General features: G+C 63.4%; 1 pseudogene across 1 annotated transcript; it reads right to left on the bottom strand.

Annotated features, from left to right (window-relative positions):
* Positions 1–4,190: 4,190 nt before the first annotated feature.
* On the bottom strand, positions 4,191–21,803 carry LOC306646471 (AT-rich interactive domain-containing protein 3A-like; annotated as a pseudogene). Its single transcript, XR_013766906.1, has 7 exons — positions 21,726–21,803; positions 11,009–11,082; positions 8,480–8,667; positions 8,153–8,400; positions 6,260–6,557; positions 4,937–5,036; positions 4,191–4,384 (listed from the first exon to the last, which is right to left on the bottom strand). The product of XR_013766906.1 is annotated as an AT-rich interactive domain-containing protein 3A-like (transcript).
* Positions 21,804–22,068: the final 265 nt, after the last annotated feature.

Here is a 22,068-nt window from a genome sequence, read left to right as displayed (position 1 = left end):
TGGCCCTCCCTCCTCCCCTCGGGGAACTGCTGGCTGGGCCGCCTTGTGGGGGTCAGAGGTCACCCCACCCCCAGCCTGACTCCTGGAATGAGGACTGACCAGTTGTCAGAGCTGCTGGACAAAAGCCACACTTGGGGGCGTCCCCAGACCACCCACTTACTAGACCTCAGTGCCAGCTGGGCGCCTGTCCCACATCTGAGGCAGGGAGTGTGTGGGGGTGGGGCAGCAGCCAGGGACACTGGAGCACAGACCACCCCAGCAACCCCAGCCTCACTCAGGGCAGCCCCTGGTCCACACGGGGACTGGGGTGGGGGCGGAGGGAGGACAGGTGACTCTCAGCCACCAGCCCCGCCTTGCAACCAGCCCAGCCCCTGGGCTCTGCTGACCCATGTGGGCTGGACCCTGGCTGTATTCCCAGGGCTGTGTGGCCTCAGGGCCCCCCAGCCCCCTCCCTGAGGCACCTGGCTGAGGAATGAAGCTCCAGGACTGGACTGTCTACTTTGCTGGAAAAGGGCCTTTTTTCTTTTTTTGATCCCTGTCCTTATCTCCCTGGGGGTCTGGGGGCTGGTGGGAGTGGGAAATGCCATTTTTCCCTTTTGCAGGCTTTGGATAAAGGGCCACAGGTGAGCACTCGGGAGCCAGCCGGCTGTGGTGGGTGGAGAGGGAGTTGTTTTTCTCTCCATCACGGCAGCAGCCTTGGGGCAGCACCAGCCCAGGCCAGCCCTGGCCAGAACTTGTGGGCAGGGGAGCCAGGTGGCCACAGTTGGGGCCTGCCCACCTGGCCACGCTGCCCTTGAGTGTGAATAGTGAGGTCAGACAGGGAGGAAAGCCTCTTTCAGCTGGCTCCCAGGACACTGCTCCCGGTTTGGGAGCCCTGTTTCCTGGAGGCCATGCCATGTTGCTCCTGGACCCTGGGGTCAGGCAGGCGATGAGCCCTGGAGGGAAAGCAGACCCCAGGGGAGGCCCTGGGAGCAGGGAGCCCCAGGTGTGTCAGCAGGCTGCTGCTGGGCTGTCCCCAGGGGCAGAGGCAGGGAGTCACATGCTCGCACCCAGGGGACAGTGACGTCCTGGTGGCTGAGTAGGAGGAGACTCTGTGTTCGGGTCACACAGGATGAAGAGGAGATTTTCAGACCTGAGAAGAGCAGGACGGTTGCCTCAGTCGGCAGGAAGGGCACCTGCCAGGGCATAGAGGCAGGGGCAGGCCACCTGCCACAGAGCGCCGGTCACACAACCTGGAAGCTGCCCAGCACCCACAGCTGTGCAGCAGGGAGTCACCTCCGAGCCAGGGCTTAGACTGGGGCGCTGCAGCAGTGTGGACGCGTGGAGCCCAGTGGGCCCAGCAGGGGGCTGAGCATCCCCCTGGCCTGCACCCACCCAGCAGGGACGCCATGCACACTCCTGTCATGCCAGGGTCATTCCAGGTGGATGCCGCTGGACTGCCCAACCCACGTGGCACAGGCCAAGGGTGCTGAGCCCCAAAACAGCACAGGAGACATTTTTCTGTTAAAGTCAGAAGAGTTTGTCTTGTTTTAATATCTCATCAGCTTTACATGGTTACAATTGTCTTAAATATTTCTGAAGTTTAAATACAATCTGCATAATAATGTTATTATAAAATGTAAACTTTCAGTGTTCTTTTAAATTTCAAAATCACACTTTATTTTTTTGGTCTTTTTATCTTTTTTTTTTTTTTTTTTTTTTTCCTTTTAATACCTGAATATTCTGCAAAAACTGAGATGGATGCAGGCCACCCTGCCCTGGCCTCGGTGTGACAGGGGCCCAGCCAGAGGTAGACAGCAGTTTATACCTTTTTTTTTTTTTTTTTTTTTTTTTTTAAGTTTTTCCCCTTTACCTGAGTTCGGGCGTGATCTGCACGCCCTCTGACAAGCCCCAGAGAAGCTGAAATTTTGAACATGAAGAATGAAAGACTGAGTTCATGTTTGCCAAGGAAAAATGCAAAAGTCTAAAACTCAAGGGAAAGACATGAGGGAAGGCGGGCGAAACGGTGGGAGAGAGCCGACTGCACAGCGCAGCTCCAGCAGCAACCCAGCGTCCCCCACCCCACAGTGCTGAGGACAGCCCTGCCCAGCACTGCGCCTGCCCAAGACCCACAATGCCAGTGGGCAGTGCACACACCCAGGTCCCTCAGGCCTTGGATGGGTCGCTCTTTCCATCTGTTAGCACAGGGGGGGTGCTGAGCTGTGCCCCAGAAAGACACTCCTTGGAACTCCCACCAGCAGACTGGCCAGGAGACAGGCAGGCTGCTCTGGGCCCACAGCCTCTGCCTGTTGGGACATGGGGTCCCACAGACTACCATTTCCATGGCCAGCCAGGTCCCCGTGTCCTACAATCACTGAGCAGCCAAGGGCCAAGTCCCCTGAGTCAGGATCCAGCCCTGGTGCAAGGCTGGACCTCCACACACCACCGCAGTGGGTCCCCACATGCACACAATACGTGCACCATCAAGAGAGACCCCCATCTGAGGGGCTGGTGGAAGTGTCCCTGGCCCCTTCCTGAGCTGCCAGAGGCCAGAGCCAGGGCCAGGCTGGCATGCTGAGTACCTGGGAGATAGCCGGGCCAGTTTTTGGCATCAAAAGTCAGACCTGAGGTAGAAAGAAATGTGCAGTGGACACTCCCCGTACAGGACCCTAGTATAGGACAAGGGGTTGGAGCCCCCAAGGCAGCTGGCTGCACAGCCATGGCCAGGAGCCTGAGGGAGGCAGATTTTGGACAGAGTCCAGATGGTTCTTGGAGGGGGGCAAGATTGAGTCCTGGGACAAAAAGACCCCCACTCCCAGGAATGATTGTGCGGCAAAGACGCCTGCCTACCAGGCGCAGCAGGCAGAACCTTCCAGAAGAAAAGCGGAGAAAAGCTCTGGAGGCCCCACCCCTCCTGGAAGGGTGGGGGGTGTGTTGGAGGCCCTGAGACCTGGGAAGAAAGGGGTTCCCTCCCCAAAGACAGGAGAGGACTTGGGTGGGGCCAGGAGCCCCGTGGGCCAGCCTGGGAGGCCTCAGCTCCTCCCTGCCAATTAGGTCGGGTTGCCCCAGGCCCCAATTAACGATCCCAAGCTCACCTGGGCACAGCCTGGTTGCCCTGCTACGCTGGCCTCCAGGGATGATAGTGAGCTGAGCTCTGCTCAAGGGTGTTCCCCAAACCCAGGCTGGATGAGTTTCTGCCCCAGTGGCTATGGCGGAAATGAAGCCCAGCTCTGCCAACACCCACTGACCTGGGTAGGGGGCAGGGTCCTTCAGGGCCTCTGTTTAGTTACTGTGGCAGCAGAACCGCGGGGAACCCCAGCCCCTTGCAAAAGGGGGTGAAGAGAAGACAAAGGAAAGATGAGAATGTGGGGGTGGGGTGCTGGGGATCCGTGGCCCCAAATTCCTGACCCTGAGCTGGGCCCGGCTTTACCCCGTTCCCCCACATCGATAGTCCCCAAAAGTAGCCCTTCTAGGCAAGAGTCCAGCGTATTAGTCCCTGAGACAGGAGCCTGGGGGCTGCCACCGTGAAGCCCCCTCCCACGCTCCGGGCCCTTTCTACATCCTGGTTAAGATTCCCAGGTCCCTGAATTGAGGCCCGGCAGCTGAAGCCAGCACCAGAGAGGGTGTTGGGGGAACCCCAAGTGGGCCTCGAACAGCAGTGCGCCACAGGATGGGCGCAGCAGGAGGGTCCCTGGGAGATACAACGTCAGACGCGGTTGCTGTGTTTGCTTTCAAGTCCGTTTCCCTGAATGAACACAAATATATAGATATATAGATATATAGATATTCCTTTTCCTAAAGTTTGGCCCCCCCCAAGAATAAAACAGGATATTTACAAATCCGGAAACCTTTTAAAACCCTATAGTTTGAATGTTGCTATTTCTTAAAAAAAAAAAAAAAAAAAAAAAAAGTTTCCAAAGCAACAGGAAAAAAAAATCAGTGGCTATGGCTCGGGGGTCTCACAACGCAGGCGGGCGCGCAGGGCGCACAGGTCAGCGGGCTGCGGCGCGGCGGTCTCCTCCGTGGTCCTCGCGAGCCGTCTCGGTGTCTGAAACCTGAGACAGTCAGTGTTCCTTGGTTCTCCCTGTTTTATTAAATTCGCTTTATATATATATTTATATATGTATATATTTTCTTTCCTTTTTGGCGTCGCTGGCTTCCTGGGGGCCTCGCCCTCCCGCGCCGCTGCGCGCCCTCCTGGCGCTCGGCGGCGGTGGCGGCGGCTAAGGCGGCGAGGTGTCTGAGGTAGAGGTGGGGGGCGCGGGCAGTCCTGCAGGCCCCGCCTGGCCGCCCGCGCCAGCGCTGGTCCCGCCGCTTCCTCCCCGGCTGCCCGCGGTGCTGCCGCCGCCGCCCTTGCTGGGAGCGGAGGGCGGCGTGGGGGCCGGCGGCTGGGCAAACAGCACTCCTGACGCGGGGCAGAGGGAGAGACGTCACGCAGGTCCCCGCCACTCGGCCGGGCGCGCCTCCCACCCTCCCGGGCTGCGCTGCACCCGCCGCTCCCCACACCGCACTGCGGCCTCTGCGTGCGGCCAGCGTTGGCCAGAGGGGACTGGGGCTGAGGTGCAGCCCAGCAGCTGGCGGCCTCCATGGCAGGCCCTGGGTTCCCATCTCAAACACCAAAAGGGAAAAAAAGGAGGTTGGGAGCCAGCACAGTGGTAAGCACCTACTGTCCAGTTGCCCAGGAGGCTGAGGCAGGAAGATCACCCTGGCCCAGGAGTTTCAGACTCTCCCGGGCAACAAAGTGAGACGCCTGTCTCCAAAAGGGGCGAGAAATTTGAAGTGTCTCCCTCAGGGACCCAGTAACGCACGCTGTGCCTAGCACAGCACTAGGGACACCACCTTCAGGCCTCCCTTGGGGACCCTCCCTCTGGGGCAGCCTTTGGGGCAGCCACTGGGCCCACCTGGAGCTCCCGTGGCCCAGATAGGCAGTGGCCAGGTGGTGCAGGCTGGGACTCACCTGTGTACATGATGCCGTTGATCTCCACGGACATGCTAATACTGTTGCTGCCATTGGTGCCCGGCAGGTTCACCAGCCGATTCCTGGCGGCTCTCAGAGGCTGTGGGGAGAAGAAACCTGTCACGGGGACTGTAAGTACCTGGGCAGTGGTGTCCCCCGACCCCGTGAGCTTTCCAGAGCTGTGTGTGCATGCTTGAGCTCCCAATAAGACTGCATTTGTCAAGCAGAAACAAACAGGCAAGAACTGTCCACAGGCGGCCTTTCCCATGATTCCAAGTCTTAGAAGACTCCAAAAGACCCAACCAGCTCATTCTTTTACAAACAACTTGATGGATTAATCCATGCATGGACATAAAGTGGCTTCAGGGCCTCTTTAGGATGACCACAACCACAATGCACACCCCTAATATGCCACCGGCCCTCCGTGTCCATGGGTTCTGCACCTGCAGATTCAACAACTGTGGGTGGAAAACAATGGGAAGAAAAGCACATCTGAGCCAGGCACTTGGGAAGCAGGAAGACGGTGAATTTGAGGCCAACTTCTGCAATTTAGTGAGACCCTGTCTTAATTAATTTTGTTTTTTAAAGGCTGGGTATAGCTCAGTGGTCCCTGGATTCCATCTCCAGCGCTAAAAAAATTTTTTTGCCTGTACTGAACATAGACTTCTACACTCTGAGCAACACAGTGTAACAACTATGTACCCAGCATTTACATTGTATCCGGTGTTATAAGTCATCCAGAAACGTTCAGTCTCGGGTAGGAGGTGTGCAGGCTCTCTGCACACACTGTGCCTTTCGGACGTGGGGCCTGTGCAGTTCTGAATCTGGAGCCTGCAGTCTGGGAGCCAGCCCCGTGGGTGCTGTGCATTATTAGTGTGTGCACTTGCACAAGTCCTTGCTGTCAATGCCAGTGGGTGGCACTGGGTCACAGGGCAAGGACAGGGTCTGTTTTAACAGGGATTGCCAAATAGTCGTCTACGCACACTCCCACCAGCAGGACCAAGGGGGCCACGTCCCCTCATGCAAGTCCACATCGCTGTGTTAACCTGCAGATCCCCAGCAAGATGGACCGAACAGCTTTCCACGTGAGTTTACTGAATTTACTGAATCTATCTAGCGGCCCCTTTCTGCCACTGGTTTGCCTTTTTTTCTTTTTTCTTTGGTGCTGGGGATTGACCCCAGGGCCTTGTGCACGCGCGGCCAGCGCTCTACCAGCTGAGCTGTCTCCCCAGCCCTGCCTTTCTTATCATTAAACCGTAGACGCTCTACAGACACAGGCTCAGGGGCCCTGGCGGCACCGAGGTCTGGGTGCTGGGTTGGTACCTTGGCTGCTGATCCGGATGTTCATGGGCAGCTGTGCCGTCATGGCCAGGAAGTTCTGCTGCAGGGCTCGCTGCATGAGCCGCTGCTGCTCATCAGTTACCAGGGCCATCTTCTTCTCAGGAGGCTCCCCAGATTCCAGCTTCTCTCGAAGCTGCTCCAGGGCGGCTGCCTGGGCTTGCCACGGCTGCCTGGGCTGCTGCGGCTTGCACTGCTGCGGCTTGGGCGGCCACCACAGGATGACCTGCCAGGGACACGGGCAGGCGGCCAGGGACCGTGATGGGGATGGCCAAGTCTTCCTCTAGACAGACAGAAGAGGAGCGGGTGGTCAGAAGGGACCTGGCCTTGTGCTGCGCCCAAAGCAGGATGTGGACAGACCTCTACTGATGAGGCCCTCACTCCCTCTCCCAGGAAGACAGACTCGAAGGCAGATTGTCTGCAGGACACCCAGTTGGTGGCGCTGCCAGCAGGAACCACAGCAGCTGCTCTGTAGTTGCATTTGGCAACTTGGCATTCCCACCACACAGGCGGTGACAGTGACAACGAACAGCAAGAGCTTGCCGAGTGCCCTGAGCACCTCCCAACAACCCGAGGAGGAGGCCCAGCTCAGCGAGGACAGGGCTCTCCCACGGCCACGGGCCGGGAGGGACCCGCTTCAGAACCATCTGGTGGACGCCCCCTCTCCGTGGCTGAACCGGGGTCCCTGGAGTTCCACACAGGTTGCCACTCTGACCCTTGGCACCTCCTCTCTCAGTGGGTCTTCCCAGGCTCCACCTGGGGCTGCCTTTATCTGCTGGGTTCTCCACTCCAGACCTTTGTGGTCACTGTGTCTTCTGCCTCAGAAAGCTCTTCTGGTCTCATGAGATGCTGCCCGTCTCCACCCGACATCTGCAGGCCTCCTGCTGCACAGCTGCTGGCTCTGCCCTGGCTTCGCCAGGCCAGAACCTCCTATCTCGCTCACCTCAGTCTCCCCCATCCCAGGCACGGGGCCTGCACACAGATGCTCAGTAGCCACTGTGTGTCCCACTGGGACTGTGAGAGGCTGGGAGGCAGCCACAGCCTGCAGGAGGCTGAGTGAGCTAGGGTCAGCCAGTCCCTCACTCTCGGGTACTGTGAGGACCACGCTGATCCTCAGGGTGACCCAGGGCAGGAGGGGTCCCCAGCCTGTATGGCAGGTGGGAAGTGGGAAAGGTGCCCCAGGGCCCCTTGGCAGATGTGCTGTTGGCGCCTGTGAGGAAGGACTCAGGCTCGGCAGAAGAGACACCTGCGTACTAGGGGCACCTGCGTGCATGGGACCCGCCCTGGTATGAGCACTGCTCTGCGCCCAGCCCGACGACCCACAAAGACCAGCAATCTCCCTGTCTTTCCACGTGAGGAAAGCCAGTTCAGAAAGGCACAGTGACCTGCCCGGGGGCATCCAGCAGTAGCTTCGGGATGGCTGAAGGGTCAGACGACAGAGGTCGTGTCCCTTTGCATATGTCTGCAGGGACGGTGTTGAGGATGCCAAAGCTCAGGGAAGGACTACAGCCATCAGCTGGCAATATCTGTGATGGGCAAGGGACTGAGGCTACCGCTGATCGGCTGTGCCTGGATTAGGAGCGCGTGGTGCTCCTTGTCTGCCTCAGCGTGGGCGAGGAAGGCTACGCGCAGCTGGTAATGTCTGCCCTGGCAGATGTGAGAAACTTGTGCTTGATGAATAATGTCTGCTTTGGAGAGAACTGGGACGTAAGCATTGACTAGTGATGTCTGCGGGCTGGGGTGGGTTCTGGACAGTGGGACTGCGGCAGTGACTGTCCTGGGCACAGCATGGGGGGACGGGCAGCCATCATGGTTACCCAGAGACCAGAGACACCCCCACGTGGAGCTGGCAGAGCCCCAGGCCCCCTCGGCCCCTACCTTTCTTGATCTTGGGGGCTGGGGTGACAGAGCCGCCATTGGTGCTGGCTGCCAGACCCAGGGCGGGCACGGGTAGCTTGGGCGAGGACAGCGAGCCGTGGGCTCCGCCGGGTGAGTAGGTGAAGAGCGAGCCCCCGAAGGCCTGGCGCCGGCCCTCCCTGCGGTTGCTGTCGATGGCGGCCTGGAGCTCGCTGGGGCTGCTGAGGCCCCGCCTCTCGCACTCGTAGGGGTACAGGTACTTCATGTACCTGCGGGCAGAGCACAGGTGGCACTGCTGTGCGGGCACCCAGGACAGCCCGCCCGCGGCCTCCGCAGTGGCCCACTCACTGGGTCCGCAGGTGAATGGCGGCGCTGGTGATGGAGGTGGGCAGGTTGAGGCCCTTGGTGATTTCCCGCCAGAGCTCTTGTTGAGGACCTCGACCAGGCCGCCCTTCTCGGTCACCAGCACGTAGAGGCACGTGTGAACAGGTCCAGCACCTGCTTGGCCATGATGGGGATCCGGTTCACGGGCGTGCCTGTGGGCCGGGCGCGTGTGAGGCGTCAGGCCTGGCAGCTCAGCCTCTCCAGGCCAGCCCACCTCCCCGCCCTGCCGCCTCATCTCCAGCACGATGGCTTGCCCGGACAACGGGCCTGGGTCCCCAGGACCCGCCCCTTGATGGACAGCAGAGCTGCAGTCTGGGGCGGGCGGAGGAGGGCTGGGCCCGCTGGGTGGCCGTGGAGAGAGAGGAGAGGGCTGGCCCAGGGAGGGTCCGCCTGCAACCCAGCTCCTGCCCCCAACCTCCTCTGCCCCCGGCCGGCTGCAGACAGGCCACACGCCCTGCTGGAAGCCCTGGCCTCACGCTCGGCTTGGCCAGCTCCAGGGCAGGAAAGCCCCTTACACCTCCGGCCCGCTGTGGAACGGGCTGGGAGACTGTCGTCCCCTGCCGGGGCCTGTTGGCGGTCCTGCCTCACAGTCACTCAGCATGGCACCCAGCAGGCTCTCAGTGGACCAGCCAGCCCGCTGCAGGGCATGACCCCCTCTGAGTGAGGGGCCAGCCCACCCACCCCGGGCACACAGCAGGACTCCATCTTCTGGGCCCCCAGGCCTGGCAATCAGAGACCACCTCCCGCCACCCAGCCATTTCCAGGACTTTCTGAGTCGCAAGACCCCATGTGAGATGCTGCGCAGTGGTGCCTGGCTGCCAGCACAGCGACTCGCCAGGCGGAGGCAGGAGGACCCCAGGTGGAGGCCAGCCCGCGCAACTCAGCAAGACCCTGTATCAAGATAAAGAAAATCGTAAAAAGGGTCAGGGACTAGGCTGAGAGGTGGGTGCTCACCTGGCACCGGTGAGGCCCAGGTCCATTCCCAGCACCAAAAATACACCAGAAGCAGGGAACGGAGAGCCCCTGGGTGGAGGGGCGAACCCAGAGGCACCAGGCCACCCAAACTCCATCGTTCAGCCCAAGAGGGAAGCAGGAAGGCAGCCTGAGCCTCAGGACTGCGGGAAGGCCCTGGTAAAGATCGGGGCCTGCAAGGCTGCACCCGAGGCCCCCTGGCCTGGAGGTTCACGGAAACCCAGGAGCACGACGGGCCGGGGGAGGAGGGGCGGGGGAGGTCGCTGAGAGGCGGGGGTGCAGGCAGGACCCCCTTCAGTCCAGTCCCTACAGAATTCTGAGGGAAATCTGGTGCAGGAAAGACTCCTGGTCCTCGTGCAGTCAAGAGGAGGCTTGTGAGACACAGGGTGGGCGTCCAGGGCTTGACAGACCCCAGCCCCAGATCACAAGAGGGAGCGTCTAGGACCAGGACAGGGAGGGGACTTGAGGCAGGATCTGAGGGACGCACAGCAGGCTGCTGGGTTTTTGCCTCCAGAGTGCCCGCTTGGTGAGAGAGGGCACACAGCTGGATAAGACCCTCGTGTGGCCCCATGTGGCCAGGGCCCAACCAAAGCCTCTGGGGCCCCTCTCTCGGCCGGCTCACCTCCATTTCTACAAACCTTCAGGGACACCAGCACCACCCCGCACTGGGGACGGAGTGGTGACTCGGATCTGGAGACGGGAGCCCCTGCAGTTTGGGGGACACGGGCAGGTGTGAATGAGGTGATAAAGACAGTGGGGACATCTCTCCGGCACATGGGCAACAGGCCTGGCCTCAGAGGATAAGGCCAGGGCCCACCCAGGGACCACCCTGAGTTCCCCTGCTGGCACAGGAGGGGTTAACTCGAGGCCACTGGAGCGAGGTCTGAGGCTGAGCCCCCTTCTCCTGCCCTTCCGCAGCAGGGCCTGTCGGCCTGTGTTTACAGAGGCCGCGGTGGGCAGAGGCCCTGAGCTGGGGGCTGCTGGAACGCTGTGGGCCTGCCTCTTTCCCTGAAAAGCGGGGCAGTCTGGGGGCTTGGAGACAGTCCCACTCTGTCCAGCTGACCAGGGCTGAGGGCTGTGACAGGTCCTGCTGACCCGCTGGCCTCTCAGGCATGACGGTCAGGCTCTGGAGGCGGCTGCTGGAGACACCTGGCCTCCCCCCGTCCTGAGCTGGAGCGTGGGGAGCTGGGCCTGACTCTGGTAGGGTCTCGGCCCTCCCACTGGACGCCCTGCCCAGACCTGCCTTTGGCGGTCCCCTCCCAGGCCTGTCACCCTCTGTCCTCAGGGCATAGCTCATGAGGCATTCCCAGCGGTGTCCAGCCCCGGAGGAATCAGGCCGTGGCTACAGACATGCTCGGCTGGTACTCGGGAGTGAGCGAGGTCAGGGCTGCTGGTCATCGTGGGTCAGACCCCAGGCAGGACCTCTACCCCTCAGACCCTCCCGGTCTCTGCTCGCGCCCAGCCTCGCGCCCGGCCTCCCTGAGGGCATGCCTGCCTCCCACGGCCCAGGCAGGGACTCACCTCGCTTCTGCATGAACGTGAACAGGTCGTCCAGAAAACTCCTTCCTCTTGGGGTCCCCGTCAAGCTCATAGAGCTACGAGGGCAGAGGGGTCAGGTTAGTGGGCGCCCGACCGCGGGGAGCGGGACCACATCCCCCCGCAGCGTCTGTCCTGGAAGCCCAGGGTCCCTGGTTCTGGGGAGGGGATGGAGGCACAGGAGCCCATGGCCCCAGCTGCCTGGTGAAGCCCCCCAACCTGGGGCCTGGAACAAGAGGACTCCCAGTCCCCAGTCCTGCAGGCCGGCTCTGAGGCTCAGTCTCGTCCCCGTTGTCCCCGATTCCCCTCCTCTGGGGACCCCCACCCACTGGACCCAGGCCAGCTCACTTGTCTCTCCCCTAATTACTTCTGCAAAGACCCCATTCCCAACTGGGTCCCTTCCAGGCACCTCCGAGCTCATGGGGAGTCACCACAATGCCACACGGTGAGGGGCCCTTCTGGGGGTTGCCCGAGCGCCACGCACACCATTCCCCAGAGGCAGCTCTTGTTAGCAGATGGGAGAAACTGAGGCATGCACAACAGGTGAGGGCAGAGTCTGGGAACACCGGGCCTCCTGGCCTGGAGCCCTGCCCTGGGTCCTGCAGCTTCGGCAACCCAGACTGGGTCTGGTCCTGTGAAGTGAGCACCCCTGGCTCTACCTGCCACGGTCACGGTCAGGGAGGAAACCCACGCTGGGCATCCTCTGGGACATGTGGCCCCCAGCCCCACTGGCCACCAGCTGGGGTTTGTGGGTGAGCAGGGGTGTGTGCTGTGCAGGGGGAGCAGGTGGAGACGGCTAGAAAGGGGGAGTCTGGGGGGCCCGGTTTATGAGGGGCAGAAGCAAACACCAGGCTTCAAATGACGCTCAGGAACATGCCTGGGACTGTGGGGGGGGCCTTGAAACCACCAATTAGGCCAAGGCAGGAGAAGCTGTCATTAGGTCCCAAGAGCATGGCCAAAGCGCGGTGTTTGTCCCCAGGACACCCCTGGCCACCATTCTGCCAAGCTATACTCTCTGGGCCTCAGTTTCCCTATCTGTACCAGAGACGAGGGGGCCTCCTGGACAGGGGTGGGGGTGCCATGAGCGCAGACCTCTGCCCTGGGTGACCAAGGCCAAGCAGAGGGCCAGCTGCCGGGCCTTTGTCTGCGCCCCACCCCGGCCAGCGCCAGACTGGCCGGCCCACATTCCTGTGCTGATTTATGGTGGCCAGGGAGGCCCGTTTCCCTCCAACTGCCCGAGGGGTGCGGGGCCTGCAGGTAGGTCTGGCTGGCCACAGCTGGACGGTCCTGTGGACGTGCACAGGCCCACGTGTGGAAGCCTGGCTTCCTCCAGGCTGGCCCTGTGTCTGGGGTCCTGTCTGCCCTGGTCCCAGTCGAGGATGGGGCCCAGAACCCAGAAGTCGCCTAACAAACACTCCAGCCAACCTTGTTTCTTTCTGGCTGCAACGTTGCGGGCTGATCAGAGACTGCTTGAGAGGGCTGTACTGCGTCCCCCGAGAGTTCACAGGCCCCCGCAACCTCAAGGGCCTGATCCCGAAAAGGAGCGTCTACCGAAGCCACTGCATAAGATGGGGTCACGCTGGCTACCGTGCACTGACCCAGGCCACAGGCTGGGGCCCTGGGGCGCTGGGGGTTGGGAGAGGCAGGAAGGGGCCTCCCTGGAGCCTAGGAGGCAGCACACCCCACAGGGCCCTGGACCCCCAGACTGCAGCCTCCCAAAACTGAGAAGGAAGAAACCCCCGTCGCTTTAAGCCCCCGGTGTGTGGTCATTTGCCACAACAGCCCCAGCACACGAGAGGCCCAGCAGACCTCAGGCCCCTTCCTAGTCGGTGGGGGTCTGCCCAGCCCCCGTTGAGAGGCAAGGCCCCCTTCCTCAGTCTCCCCACTTTCCTTGGAAAGCAGTAAGAATCCATCAGCTGAGGTGAGCGGCCAAGAGGGCCGGCACACCCCCAGGACGGCAAAGGCCGGCGGACAAGTCCCCCTCCCGGGCTCCTGCACCCCAGAGACTGCCCGCCCCAGGTGTGGAGCGGAGGCTCAGGCCCGCCACACGGCTCTGGTTGGGCCCAGCAGTGGTGGGGGGCAGGGCCATCAGCCTCTGGGCCTCGTGTTGGGCAGGTGGTCAGTGGCAGGGCAGGCAGACCCCCAAGGAGCTGCGCATTGACTCAAGGCCCTAACGGGACCATGCAGGTCCCCAGCTGGCCCATGAGGGAGGCCTCTTCTAAAGGCCGTCGACACGCAGTGAGGCCGACCGGCCGTTAAGGGCTCTGGCCCCAGTTCCGCCAACCCTGGTGGGTGTGTCCTGCCCTGGCCAGCTGGCGGGGCCCCAGGGCCACACTGCTCAGGCACCTCTGGCTGAGGCAGGCCCTGCCCGCTCCAGAGCCCGAAGCCGGGAGGGGCCTGGGCAGAAAGCTGGAGCCCCTGGGGCTGAGGCCGGAGATAAGCAGCACCCGAGGCTGCAGCTGGACCCGGCGGGCCACACCCCAGGCTGCCGGCCATAGACAAGCCCAAGCTGTCCACGGAGACCCCTCAAGCCTGCCCTCTGCTGTCCCCCAGGCCACGGCAGGAGGGTGCGCGGGGCGAGGGTCCCTCCTCTGGCAGCCCCTTCCCGGTCCCTGACAAGCTCCCCGAACACCAGGAGCTTTGGTCTGTTTTCCCCCATCTAAAATCAGGTCACGTACACAGTGGTTGCCTTAATAAATGCTCACTAAATGAACTGGACTGCTCAGCAGTTGGAGTGCTTGCAGGTTCTAGGAGCTGGCAGGTAACCCTGGGCCTTCCTGCTCTGCCCCAGGAGGTCCAAAGCTGGAGGGCTAGGCAGAGGCATCCAGCAGGTGCTCCCTAACCACAGGGCGCCCTGCTCTACTGCCGCCTGGGGAGAGGGGGTGGCCCGCCCTCCTGTCTGGGGTGGCTCTTACTCCCTCCCCATGACATGGTGGGTCGCAATCATCAACAGTGTCCCCAGTGCCACCCACTTCACAGAAGGAGAAACTGAGGCACAGAGGGTAAGGCCTGAGCGATCACCCCCACTGTCAGACCCCTTCTCGACTCGGCACCTGGGGGCCCTTCCCTGCTCTACGGCCTTCCATGGCTCCCACCGGCCTCCCTTCTTGCTCCAGCCACATGGGCCTCTCCACTGCTTTTGAGCAAAAAATGCATGCTCTCAACCGCAGGATCTTGGCACTGGCTATCGCTACGGGCTGGAAATGAGGTCTCAGATCTCCAGGGTCCCTGCTCCTGCTCCTCAGAGGCAGGCCGCCCATCTCCTGGCCCCTCTGTGGTCTGACCCCTCCTTCTGGCACCTGCACAAGCTACTCAGACACAGAGTGAGTGGCTGTGAAGAGTGACCAGGTCTGCTCCATCCTGGGTCCCTCGCCCCTGGGTTGCAAGGGAAGGGGTCCAGGGTGGGTGCTGGAAGCTGGAAAGCAGCCCTGGGCCAGGTGTGGCCTGGGAGGGGCGGGAGAGGAACAGCCCTGCCTCGGCAACGCAGGAAGGGTGCTCAAGTTGTTGACCTGGCTGACCCTGGCCACCCCGAAGTGGGCAGGGGCAGGGGTTCAGCTGTCGCAGGAGGGAACCTCTAGGGAATCTCGATGTTCAGACCTGGCTTGGGGTCCCTAGGCCCCCAGGTCTGGGAGGCAGGAGGAAAGGCCAGGGAAGGCTCCTGAGACCTACAGAAAATCCACCAAGCAACCAGGGCCAGCAAGGGGCCAGCAGCCCAAGTGCCAGTTCAGTCCCCAGTGGGGCCCCACCTGGGTAGCGGTGCCAGTTCCCAGCCTCCAAGGGGCCCCAGTGGCTCCAAAGCCAGGGGGCCCACCTGTAAAGAAACTGCCCCACCCAGGGCCCCCAGGAGAACCTTTGCCCCCAGGCGGTGTCTGCTCAGCCCCCTTGCCGGCTCCCCAGAGGCTCAAAGTCCTTGGGGCCCCATCTTGGGGGCAAGGCCCTGGCTGGGTGGGGAGGACCCCAGGAAGGAGGACATTCAGGTGGGGCCGGTCTGGCTCCAAAGACCAATCCCTTCAGCCACCAGACTCAGAAGAACCAAGGAGCAGCCCAAACCACCGACCCGGGCTCAGCAGCTGACTGAGCCCCACCCCTGGTCTCTCAGAAAGAGGGCTATCTGCAAAGAGGCTAGTTCCGGGCCGGAGGCCCGGAGCGGAGGCCGGAGAGGGAAGATCTTTACACGTGGCTTGCGGGACAGCAAAGCTCGTTGCCCACTCAGGCCAGAGCCTGCTTGCGAAGGCTCAGGAAAAACGTGGACAAAAGTCAAATCAGATTTGACTCAGCAGCTGCGCCGGGCCGCGCCCAGGTGCCCCAGACACCCTCGGGCCAGGCCCTGGAGCCAGGCAGGAAGCTCGGCCGGCCCAGGGGCACCCGAACGAAGCAGAAAGTCTCTCTGCGGAGAGCCGCTTCACTTCTCAGGGAAAATGTACTGAAACCCACTAAATGAGACCTGCTGGCCTGGGCAGGCCCCTCGGTGGCCTCCATTCAGGGCAGCCCAGACCACAGTGAGAGGCGGCAGGCACTGCAGACAGCCCCCATGCCCTGGCACCCACTCCACTCAGGGAAACCGAGGCAAGGACTGTGCTGTCTGGCAGTTCCCGCACCCGTGGAGGATGTGGCCAGGGGACACTTCTTCACAGACCCTGAGGCCCACAAAAGGCAAAGCCAGAGGCCCAAGCCCAGCCAGGCAGATGCCCAGAGCAGCGGGGGCTTAGGTGGGCGCAGGGCCAGGGCCCCGGCTCCTCCCTGTCTGCTCTCTGGACCCCCGGAAGCGGCGCTGCAGCTCCCCCCAGCTCCGCAGAGCAAGAGGCCGCGGGTCCAGCTCCAGGCCTGGCCAGGACCCTGGGGATTTCGAGTCTGAGGGCTCCTTCCCGTTTCGGAAACTCCCAGGAGGAAGAGGGGGACCGTGGGAGCTGCAGCCGAGGGGCCGCTGGCCACCGGCTGTGCCAGGACCGTGAAGGGCCTGTCTGCAGTCACGTGGGAGCAGCTGTGTCGAGGCCAGTCTGACGCCGGGGACACAGCACGTCCGAGACAGACGCAGGGCCCTGTGGGGAGCCCGGGCCGCAGGGGAGCCCAGAGTCAAACCAGGGCCGCAGGGAACGCGGCTGGGGCCGGGGGCCTGCAGACAAACAGGACACCGAGGAACGGGGACAGCAGGGTCTCCCGCTGCCTGGCAAGCAGGGCCCCAACTGACGTCTGCGGGGTGGGCTCTGGGTCTGCCTGGCCACAGGTCTGCCTCTGGATGCACCTGCCCAGCAGGGGCGTCCCCGCCCCGGCCTGGGCCAAGCGCCCTCTGGCTTCCCGTCAGCTCTGCGTGCACCGGGGCCCTCCTCAGGCTTGCAGGAAATTGGGGGAACTGATTCTGGGCAGGGCAGAAACATCTGGCTGCCCACCACCCCCACCGGCCCTGCAGCCCCTGTAAATACACACGACGCCCCACCCACGAGCAGATATTAATAGAGCTCCTGAAATGACCAAGCTGCCCGACACGTGGAGACTGGATCTTGGGTCACACGGTCCTGGGGCAGTGTAACTGACCCCAGGCACCTCTCTCTCCTCTGGTCATCTTGCCTGTCTGTGATCAGAGGCCACCTTGGACCCTCAGTCTCCTCATCTGTGAAGGGGCAGAGTGTGCACCTGGGACACCCAAGTGGGAGATGAGGGATGGAGGAGGGAGCGGGACACTCTGGAAGAGTTGGGCAGGGACAGGGCGCACGGCCAGCTCACTCCACAGCGGGGGAGACAGGCCCACGGGCGGGTGGTGGCGGGGGCATCACTGAGGATGCAGCTGGAAGGCGGGGCTCCAGACGCTTCCAGGAAGACCTGCAGAGGAGGACGGCCGTTGTCCCCTGGCTGGTGCAGAATGACACGGAGCTGGGGGCCAGGGAAGCCCCGCGGCAGGCCCTGAGCAGCCCCGCGGCCCCAGGGCTCCCTTCTGCAGGTGCAGACGAGGCACAAGAACCTGAGACCCCTGCTCCCGGGGGGCTGCCACCCTGCCCGGCCACAGGGGGCCAGGTGGCTCAGGACAGGACACCCCACGCCTGCGGCGGCGCTGCGATGGGGTCGGAAAGACAAACCCCAGAACCTCCCTCTTGCCAGCTGCTTCTGGGACATCTGCACAGGGGTCCCGGCCCCAAGGCCTGCCACCCGACCCACACACCTCGGGCTGTCCCCAGCCTGCTTCCCCTGGGGAGTGGGCCCTGGGCCTTATGCGGGGTCCAAGCCGTTGCCTCCACATGCGTGAGGCCCAGGCCCCCACCAGCACCCCCAGAAGCCTGTCCAGAGGGACGCAGGTTTCCCTCAGACGAAACCTGGACAATCCCAGGAGACACCAGAAGGGACCGCCTTGTGGCTAGAGCTGTTCCCAAATGTGGCTCCTGGCCACTGCCAGGCCCCCACGCAGGCATGAGGCCGACAAGTGCTGACCCCAGGGCGGGAAGGAAGGGGCCTGAGGGCCTGGCCGGGGTCCCACGGGCACTGGACAGCTCTCCGCCAGATCCCAGGGGAAGGGAGCCACCCAGGGTGTTGCCCACCCACCCCCGGGGCGAGACACCACAGGGAGGCAGAGGACAGAAACAAGGCACAGTGGCCACTGGGCACGGGCTGGTGCCACTCCGCACTGCCCCGCTCTGCAAGGTAATGACATACGACAGCAGCCAGCAGTCCTCCTAATGCCACCCTGTTTTACAGATGGGGACACAGAGTCCCCAAAGGAGGACGCGATGGCCGGCTGGCCCAGACCAGGGCACAACTGGGATTGGTGCCTGGCTCAGCAGTCCACGCCTGACCATGGCTAGCATCTAAGAGGTGCATGGCCCCAGAGGTGCCCTCAGTCTGGCTTCTCTGTCCCCCTCATGTCACTGGGCACTAGGACAGGCCGAAGGGGACAAGGAAGACCAGCCCAGTGGCCAGGCAGGGCCCATGGAAGAGCAAGGAGACGGCGGGCCACCCACCCGCAGCTCCACCTGCCAAGAAAATGGCAGGGCAGAGGGACTGTGGGTGACGTGGGGCCTGCAAGGCCGTGGCCAGCCGTGCCCCGGACTCCCCAGGTTACCCCAGGGCCCAGTCTGAGACTCCAGAGAACTCCCCTGGAACGCCCAGGGACTGGGCAGAGCAGGGGAAGGGCGGCCGGGCCAGGGCTGGGCCAGGGAACCCGGCTGCTCAGAAGCCCAGGTGGAAGCTGGGCGCCCGGGCAGGGCCCCACAGCCCACAGAGGGCCAGCCAGAAAACACCGGCACAGCACGCGGCCACTCAGACGCCAGGGCCCCGCCGTCCACCCAGACAGAGGCACACCCAGGGAGGTGGCTGGCGGAGAACAGGCCACCCTCCGCCCGGCTGGACGTGGCCCTGTGGAGGCGGGTTCTCCTGCCTGGGCATTCACAGACGCTGTGGAAGGACGGTGCTCAGACACACACAGGTTGCCGGACGCAGTGCCCAGCAGCTCTGCACTAGCCCCTCCCGCGCCCACTGGCAGAGGCGGAGTTCCCCGCCCCCAAAAACGCAAGAGGGGTCTGCGGAGGCCTCCGGCGGCCGTGCCGAGGTGCGCAGGGCCCCACCTCACCCCCGGCCAGGCCCCTCCAAGCCTTCGTGACAAGTGACCACAACCGGGGCTCCTCTCCCATCCTGGGACAGCGCCAGACCTGGGGAGCTGAGTGTGGGCCCTCGCTCCCAGGAGGCCTCCTTTCTGCCTCCCCCGCATCGGGGACCCAGGGACCCCTGGCTGGTGGGCCACGTCACCCATCTGCTCCCTGGTCCCTCTCTCCTAAGGACCCTGCCACCCTGCAGCAGGACCACATCTGCATCTGCACCTTTCATGCACGTCCAAGAGAGCCTGTTTCCAGATGAGGCCCACTCTGAGGTTCCAGGAGGACGTCGATGTGGGGGACTGTCCACCTAGGACAACTTCCTCCTGTCTAGCATCTGTGAGAGTGGGAGGCAGAGGAGTGTCCACTGTGATTGGGCAGCATGGCCTGCAGGGGCAGAGGGAGGCCCAGCCCCACCTGCTCCCTGCCATCTCTTGCGGGAACACAGACCCTGGCCCAGCCCTGGACAGGGGACGAGGCCACAGCCCGGCGCCTTCAGTGCTCAGAGATTAGTTACCATTTAACCCTGTGACCCCGATTGTCCTGTTGCCTGCACAGCCGAGCAAGCAGAGGAGGGGCGGGCCGCCCCTGGCCCCGCGTGCCCACCCACCAGGCCGGCACCCCCCGGCCCCTGACAAGCTGGCGGCTGGACGGGGCCCGGCCAAGGCATCCCAGCCATAAATGGGGTCGCTGGGCAGCTGCAGGTTCAGGGATGACCCTCACAGTCCAGTGGCTGCTTTGGGTGGTTTCTAGGGCCATGTGGCCTGGGGTCCCAGACCGAGTCGGAGAATTTAGGGGCCAAAGGGTCTCAGAAATCTGTCTTCGAGGCGGAGGCAGCAGGACTGCGAGTTCAAAGCCAGCCTCGGCGACACGGAGGCCTGGCCTCCAAGTCAAAGGCAGGAAGGGCCGGAACAGGCTCAGATGTGTGCGCCAGCACCACAGAGAAAAGGAAGAAGCGAGCAGCAGCTTCGTGGCTGGGCGGACCAGCCCGCAGCCAGCCCGCAGCAGAGGGCAGTCCCAACAGGCCTGTCCACGCCCCAGGGGTCGCTGGAGCTGTGTCAGCAACAGGGGCTCCGACGTGCGCAGGCGGGGCAGCCGTGGACACACCTGTCCAGCCGGCCGGAACCCGGGCCGGGCCCAGCTGGACGCTCCATGTGGGCAGGAGCAGAAGGGCCACAGGCCCAGTGTGACTCCCGCTCCTCAGGCCATCGGTGGTGGGCACATGCATACCCAGACACACACACGGGCCCGAGCCATGCCAGGAGGCCACAGACTGCACCATCAGGGCAGGCGGGCCGGCAACCCGGAACCTGCGGGCAGGCTCCCGCGGGCTGGCACACGCCCAGGGGCGCACCACGCCCCGTGCCCCAGACCTCACAAAGCCAGCAACACTCAAGATTGTGGGGGACGGCCAAGGGGAGGCTCAGGTCGCCCGCCATGTCCCACTGCCCCGCCGGGCACCGCTCCCTCAGCGCCGCGTGTGTTATTAGAAAGCGTGGGGTGGGGTGGGGCCGGGCGCTTGGCAGCGGCCACAGCACAGGGAGCCAGACCTTGGCAGTGACCCTGTGGCGGTGATCCCCGGTGGCCGGGTGGTGGCTCAGGGGCAGATAAGGTGCTCTCCGGCTGAGTCAGTGCGGTTCCCAGGCTGGCACGGGCGGGGCATAGTGCCAGGGGCTGGCGGGCGGGCACCCTCCCAGTAACCCGCCACAGCAGCTGGCTGGCCCTGTGCCAGCAGCCACAGCAGCTTTGATGAGGCAGGCACTGCCCGCTGAGGGGCTCCCGCCCCCCGCACCCTGGGCTCCTGGAGCCTGGGAGACGTGGGCGCAGGGCTGGCTCAGTCTGCTGGGGAGCCACGCCCCAGTCACGCCAGACCCTGACCAGCACCCAGCCCGGCCCCCAGGCCTCTCCAGCAGTCCTCCCCTGGGAAACTCCCATGTCCCGCCCACATGCTGCTGCAGGGGGCCTCCCCTGCTGCTGCTGACCGTGGATTCCACTCTGTCCCCGCACAGGGCTCCGTGCCCTTTCCAGTGCGAATCCCACACAGAGGCCCCTGAGCCCGGCTCTGGTTTGCCCACCCCTTCCTCTCCACCTCACCTCCAGCCACTGGCCCCAGAAGCAGGCCCTGCCCTGCTCTGTCATGCTGGGAAGCTCCAACGCCCTGTCCTCCAGCCCAGCCCTAGCCCCCAGGCTGTGTCCAGCTCCTTCCATCCTGGGGTCTCCTGTCTGCCTGCCTCTCAGGTCCGTACCAACTGCCCTAGCAACTCTCCTGAGCCCAGAGAGGCTCATGCAATCCAGTCGGACAGCGATCAGCAGGGGCAGCATGCCCACGTGCTGGTGTCCAGTCCCACAAGAAGGTAGTTCACTGCAGCCAGCAGTTTGGGACCGGAGAGCAGCAGCAACCAGGCTCAGCATGGGTGGAGGTTTGGCCCCAGGTCCTGCCTCAGACACAGGTCGGCATCCGGGTGAGAGGGCAGCAGAGGCCCAGAAGGTCAGAGCCTCAAAAGAATGCTGTGGGGGCCAGGCACGGTGGTGCACACCTGTAATCCCAGTGGCTCGGGAGGCTGAGGCAGGAGCATGGGAAGTTCAAGGCCAGCCTCAGCAAAAGCGAGGCGCTAAGCAACTCAGCGAGACCCCGGCTCTAACGAAACCCCACGTGGGGCAGGGACACGGCCCAGTGGCAGGGCGCCTGGGTCCAGGCCCAGAACCAGTGCATGTTTCTTATCCACGAGCTGGGTGCCAGGTGCGACCACAGGGCTGCCTCTTGCTGAGGTCCCAGCCGCAGTTTCCGATCCCAGCTGCCCGGGCCCGTGGCCAAGCCAGGGTGTGGGGCAAAGGAGGTTAGGCTGGGAGTCACGGCACCCCTGGGGCCGGGCCCACCTGGCCGGTCCAGCTCTCTGCTCCAGGGGGAGTCCAGGGCCGGGTCCTGAGGCCTGGACATGAGGGTGACCTCTGCCCGGCTCACTGCCTCGAGTCAGAGAAAAACCAAGCGCAGGAGGCTGCTGGCCTCTGAGACCCACAGACGCTCCTGTGTACTGTTCTGCCAGCTGGAGCCACTCTGCTGGCCCCTGGCAAGCCCTCCCGGTGGACTGTGGACAAGTGCCAGGCTGGCCCTCCATGGAGCTCACTGCCATTCCTGAGATGGCAGCGAGGTGGCTCACGGCTACCTCGGGGCCAGAGCGCAGTGCTGGCATTTCCGAGTCCATCCGTATGGACGGCGAGCAGGCAAGAGAAGCCCGACACTTCCTGCAGATCCACATGGACATGCCACACCACCCTGCCAGGGTGGCCAGAACCCAAAGGCACGGGTGGCGAGCGCGCAAGGCCTGGGGCGCACGCTAGTGTGGGAGGCCCTGGGCACCTTCCCAGTGGGCGCCGCATCGCCGCCGCCCGACAGGGACGCACACGCATCCCCTCGAAAGCCCACAGGCACCACCAGGCCAAGGGGTGGACCAGCCCTGGTCCACTGGA

Source organism: Sciurus vulgaris (genome assembly GCF_902686455.1).
Source record: "Sciurus vulgaris genome assembly, chromosome: 16".
Taxonomy (NCBI): domain Eukaryota; kingdom Metazoa; phylum Chordata; class Mammalia; order Rodentia; family Sciuridae; genus Sciurus; species Sciurus vulgaris.
This window is presented reverse-complemented; position numbering and strand designations above follow the sequence as displayed.